The following is a 6,234-nucleotide window of genomic DNA, read 5'->3' as shown; positions in this document are numbered from 1 at the left end:
TCAATGTTAATTGAGAGTTTTGCTGGATACAGTAACCTGGGCTGGCATTTGTGTTCTCTTAGGGTCGGTATGACATCAATCCAGGATCTTCTGGCCTTCATAGTTTCTGGCGAGAAGTCTGGTGTGATTCTGATAGGTCTGCCTTTATATGTTACTTGACCATTTTCCCTTATTGCTTTTAATATTCTTTCTTTATTTTGTGCGTTTGGTGTTTTGACTCTTATGTGACGGGAGGTGTTTCTTTTCTGGTCCAATCTATTTGGAGTTCTGTAGGCTTCTTGTATGTCTATGGGTATCTCTTTTTTTTTTTTTTTTTATTAACTTGAGTATTTCTTATATACATTTCGAATGTTATTCCCTTTCCCGGTTTCCGGGCAAACATCCCCCTCCCCCCTCCCCTTCCTTATGGGTGTTCCCCTCCTAACCCTCCCCCCATTGCCGCCCTCCCCCCATAGACTAGATCACTGGGGGTTCAGTCTTAGCAGGACCCAGGGCTTCCCCTTCCACTGGTGCTCTTACTAGGATATTCATTGCTACCTATGGGGTCAGAGTCCAGGGTCAGTCCATGTATAGTCTTTAGGTAGTGGCTTAGTCCCTGGAAGCTCTGGTTGCTTGGCATTGTTGTACTTTTGGGGTCTCGAGCCCCTTCAAGCTCTTCCAGTTCTTTCTCTGATTCCTTCAACAGGGGACCTATTCTCAGTTCAGTGGTTTGCTGCTGGCATTCGCCTCTGTATTTGCTGTATTCTGGCTGTGTCTCTCAGGAGCGATCTACATCCGGCTCCTGTCGGTCTGCACTTCTTTGCTTCATCCATCTTGTCTAATTGGGTGGCTGTATATGTATGGGCCACATGTGGGGCAGGCTCTGAATGGGTGTTCCTTCAGTCTCTGTTTTAATCTTTGCCTCTCCCTTCCCTGCCAAGGGTATTCTTTTTCCTCATTTAAAGAAGGAGTGAAGCATTCACATTTTGATCATCCGTCTTGAGTTTCGTTTATTCTAGGGATCTAGGGTAATTCAAGCATTTGGGCTAATAGCCACTTATCAATGAGTGCATACCATGTATGTCTTTCTGTGATTGGGTTAGCTCACTCAGGATGATATTTTCCAGTTCCAACCATTTGCCTACGAATTTCATAAACTCGTTGTTTTTGATAGATGAGTAATATTCCATTGTGTAGATGTACCACATTTTCTGTATCCATTCCTCTGTTGAAGGGCATCTGGGTTCTTTCCAGTTTCTGGCTATTATAAATAAGGCTGCGATGAACATAGTGGAGCACGTGTCTCTTTTATATGTTGAGGCATCTTTTGGGTATATGCCCAAGAGAGGTATAGCTGGATCCTCAGGCAGTTCAATGTCCAATTTTCTGAGGAACCTCCAGACTGATTTCCAGAATGGTTTTACCAGTCTGCAATCCCACCAACAATGGAGGAGTGTTCCTCTTTCTCCACATCCTCGCCAGCATCTGCTGTCACCTGAGTTTTTGATCTTAGCTATTCTCACTGGTGTGAGGTGAAATCTCAGGGTTGTTTTGATTTGCATTTCCCTTATGACTAAAGATGTTGAACATTTCTTTAGGTGTTTCTCAGCCATTCGGCATTCCTCAGCTGTGAATTCTTTGTTTAGCTCTGAACCCCATTTTTTAATAGGGTTATTTGTCTCCCTGCGGTCTAACTTCTTGAGTTCTTTATATATTTTGGATATAAGGCCTCTATCTGTTGTAGGATTGGTAAAGATCTTTTCCCAATCTGTTGGTTGCCGTTTTGTCCTAACCACAGTGTCCTTTGCCTTACAGAAGCTTTGCAGTTTTATGAGATCCCATTTGTCGATTCTTGATCTTAGAGCATAAGCCATTGGTGTTTTGTTCAGGAAATTTTTTCCAGTGCCCATGTGTTCCAGATGCTTCCCTAGTTTTTCTTCTATTAGTTTGAGTGTGTCTGGTTTGATGTGGAGGTCCTTGATCCACTTGGACTTAAGCTTTGTACAGGGTGATAAGGATGGATCGATCTGCATTCTTCTACATGTTGCCCTCCAGTTGAACCAGCACCATTTGCTGAAAATGCAAAAATATGGAACGCTTCACGAATTTGCGTGTCATCCTTGCGCAGGGGCCATGCTAATCGTCTCTGTATCGTTCCAATTTTAGTATATGTGCTGCCGAAGCGAGCACTGGGTATCTCTTTTTTTAGGTTAGGGAAGTTTTCTTCTATGATTTTGTTGAAGATATTTACTGGTCTTTGAGCTGGGAGTCTTCACTCTCTTCTATACCTATTATCCTTAGGTTTGATCTTCTCATTGAGTCCTGGATTTCCTGTATGTTTTGGACCAGTAGCTTTTTCCGCTTTACATTATCTTTGACAGTTGAGTCAATGATTTCTATGGAATCTTCTGCTCCTGAGATTCTCTCTTCCATCTCTTGTATTCTGTTGGTGAAGCTTGTATCTACAGCTCCTTGTCTCTTCTTTTGGTTTTCTATATCCAGGGTTGTTTCCATGTGTTCTTTCTTGATTGCTTCTATTTCCATTTTTAATTACTTCAACTGTTTGATTGTGTTTTCCTGGAATTCTTTCAGGGATTTTTGTGTCTCCTCTCTATGGGCTTCTACTTGTTTATTTATGTTTTCCTGGAATTCTTTCAGGGATTTTTGTGTCTCCTCTCTATGGGCTTCTACTTGTTTATTTATGTTTTCCTGGAATTCTTTCAGGCATTTTTGCGATTCCTCTCTGTGGGCTTCTACTTGTTCTCTAAGGGAGTTCTTCACTTCTTTCTTGAAGTCCTCCAGCATCATGATCAAAAATGATTTTGAAACTAGATCTTGCTTTTCTGGTGTGTTTGGATATTCCATGTTTGTTTTGATGGGAGAATTGGGCTCCGATGGTGCCATGTAGTCTTGGTTTCTGTTGCTTGGGTTCCTGCGCTTGCCTCTCGCCATCAAATTATCTCTAGTGTTACTTTGTTCTGCTATTTCTGACAGTGGCTAGACTGTCCTATAAGCCTGTGTGTCAGGAGTGCTGTAGACCTGTTTTCCTCTCTTTCAGTCAGTTATGGGGACAGAGTGTTCTGCCTACGGGCGTGTAGTTTTTCCTCTCTACAGGTCTTCAGCTGTTCCTGTGGGCCTGTGTCTTGAGTTCACCAGGCAGCTTTCTTGCAGCAGAAAATTTGGTCTTACCTGTGGTCCCGAGGCTCAAGTTCGCTCGTGGGGTGCTGCCCACGGGCTCTCTGCAGCGGCAGCAACCAGGAAGACCTGTGCCGCCCCTTCCAGGAGCTTCAGTGCACCAGGGTTCCAGATGGTCTTTGGCTTTTTCCTCTGGCGTCCGAGATGTGTGTGCAGAGAGCAGTCTCTTCTGGTTTCCCAGGCTTGTCTGCCACTCTGAAGGTTTAGCTCTCCCTCCCACGGGATTTGGGTGCAGAGAGCAGCATTTTCTACAAATGGTGCTGGTTCAACTGGAGGTCAGCATGTAGAAGAGTGCAAATCAATTGATTCTTATCTCCTTCTACAAAGCTCAAGTCCAAGTGGATCAAGGACTGCCACATAAAACCAGATACACTGAAACTAATAGAAGAGAAAATGGGGAAGAGCCTCGAACACATAGGCACAGGGGGAAATTTCTGAACAGAACACCAATGGCTTATGCTCTAAGATCAACAAATGGCACCTCATAAAATTGCAAAGCTTCTGTAAGGCAAAGGACACTGTCAATAGGACAAAACAGCAACCAACAGATTGGTAAAAGATCTTTATCAATACTACATCTGATAAAGGGCTAATATCCAATATATACAAAGAACTCAAGAAGTTAGACTCCACAGAACAAAATAGCCCTATTAAAAATGGGTTACAGAGCTAAACAAAGAATTCTCAACTGAGGAATATTGAATGGCTGAGAAGCGCCTAAAGAAATGTCCTAACATCTTTAGTTATCAAGGAAACGCAAATCAAAACAACCCTGAGATTTCACCTTACACCAGTCAGAATGGCTAAGGTCAAAAACTCAGGTGACAACAGATACTGGAGAGGATGTGGAGAAAGAGGAACACTCCTCCATTGTTGGTGGGGTTGCAAGTTGGTACAACGACTCTGGAAATCAGTCTGAAGGTTCTTCAGAAAATTGGACATAGTACTACCTGAGGACCCAGCTATACTACTCCTGGGCATATACCCAAAAGATGCTCCAACATACAACAAAGATACATGCTCCACCATGTTCATAGCAGCATTATTTATAATAGCCAGAAGCTGGAAAGAACCCAGATGTCCCTCAACAGAGGAATGGATACAGAAAATGTGATTCATTTACACAATGGAATACTGCTTAGCTATTAGAAAAAAATGACTTCATAAAATTCACAGGCAAATGGATGGATCTAGAAAATATCATCCTGAATGAAGTAACCCAGTCACAAAAGAACACATATGATATGTATTCACTGCTAAGTAGATATTAGGCAAAATGCTTGGAATACCCACTGGACAACTCACAGGCAGTAGATTGACTTGGGAGAAAGAGAGTAGGGGGAGGGGAAAAGCGGGCAGAATCTTGTATGGGCGGAGACAGGGATGATATACAGAGGGTCAGGAAATTGAACAGAGGTGTGTAGCAATGGTGTATGGGGAACTGGGAGTAGCCACAAGAAAATCCTAGACGACAGGAAAGCACGAGTCTCCCAGGACCCAACAGGTATGAGATTAGCTGAAATGTCCAACAAAGTGGAGGGAGAACCTGTAGAGACCATATTCAGAGGTCAGGCAAGGCCCCTGCTTGGGGGATGGAGCCAACCACTCATCTCCAAATTTTTAAACCAGAATGATTCCTTTCTAAAGGAAATACGGAGACAAAATGTGAAGCAGAGAGTGATGGAAAGGACATCCTGAGACTGCCCCACCTGGGGATCCATCCCATATACAGACAATGTTGTAGATGCCAAGAAGTGCTGCTGACAGGAGCTTGATATAGCTGTCTCCTGAAAGGCTCTACCAGAGCCCCACAAAGACAGTGGCAGAAGCTCACAGCCAACCATTGGAGTGAACATAAGGTTCCCAATGGAGGAGTTAGGGAAAGGACTGAAGGAGCTGGAGGGGTTTACAACACCATAGGAAGAACAACAATATCTACCAACCAGACCACCCCCCAAGAGCTCCCAAAGACTAAACTACCAACCAAAGAGTACACATGAAGGGACCCATGGCTCCAGCTGCATATGTAGCAGAGGATGTCTTTGTCTGGCATCAAGGGGAGGAGAAGTCCTTGGTCCTGTGAAGGCTCAATGCCCCAGTGTAGGGGAATGCCAGGGCAGGGAGGTGGATGTGGGTGTCTGAGTTGGGGAGCACCTTCATAGATGCAAGGGGAGGGGATTCCCTTCTAAGTTTAGCTGAATTATAAAGTTAAGTTTATGGTTCTGGATAAAAACTAAGTAAGAAGAAAGAAAGGAAGAAAGAAAGAAAGAGAGAGAGAGAGAGAAAGAGGAAGAAAGAAAGAAAGAAAGAAAGAAAGAAAGAAAGAAAGAAGGAAAGAAAGAAAGAAAGAAGAGATAAGTGTGAGTCTTTGTATCCATTCCCTGGAGGTTAATCAGGTAACCTGTCACTGCCAGACACATAGGGATGGGAATGCAGAGTCAAGCAAACACACAGGAGAATCTCTTGGTTTGTGTACAAGGTTGTGGGTACCAACCCTTTGCATATGGTTGGAGACAGTCTGGGTACATTGATGAGATTGCATAGCAAACAGCTAGAGGAGGGAGTATGGCTATGAAGGCTCAGCTGAGCTCTTTGCTTCTCTCCCTCCCTCTCTCTCTACCCACTTCCTTTCCTCCCTCCCTTCTCCCCTAAGATACATCCCCTAAGATTCCACTCAGCAGGCAGATTCATACACATCACTAACTTCTCTCAAAAGGGTTTCTCAATATAAGGAAGGAAAGAAGAAAGGACTGAGGGGGGAAGAAGGAAGGAAACCTGTGGCAGACTGTGCCAGGTTCCTTCCTATGCATTCGTGGTTCCCTCCATCAAGCTCACACTTTGGTGGCTGCACCACAAGCACATGTAACCCATCTTGGAACCTGTCCTGGCTAAGGGAACCTACAGGGCAAGGGTGGCAGTATTGAGGTGGAAGGGGCTGCAGTAACTTACCAATGCCAAAGAGGAGCTGACAGAGTTGTGCCCAGCACCTTGCTCTTAGGGAAGGAGAGCTCTGGGTGTGCCCTTCATATTGCTGGCTGCCATCAGTGAAAGCCTTCTCAT

General features: G+C 44.2%; 1 non-coding gene across 1 annotated transcript; it reads right to left on the bottom strand.

Moving 5' to 3' along the window:
- Positions 1-2,062: 2,062 nt before the first annotated feature.
- LOC120098425 (U6 spliceosomal RNA) lies at positions 2,063-2,169 on the bottom strand. Its single transcript, XR_015643193.1, has one exon. It is a non-coding gene; the product is annotated as a U6 spliceosomal RNA (small nuclear RNA).
- Positions 2,170-6,234: the final 4,065 nt, after the last annotated feature.

Source organism: Rattus norvegicus, chromosome 18, assembly GCF_021556685.1.
Source record: "Rattus norvegicus strain SHRSP/BbbUtx chromosome 18, alternate assembly SHRSP_T2T, whole genome shotgun sequence".
NCBI classification, from domain to species: domain Eukaryota; kingdom Metazoa; phylum Chordata; class Mammalia; order Rodentia; family Muridae; genus Rattus; species Rattus norvegicus.
Note: the sequence above shows the minus strand (reverse complement) of the source record. Positions and strands in the feature narration are given on the sequence as shown.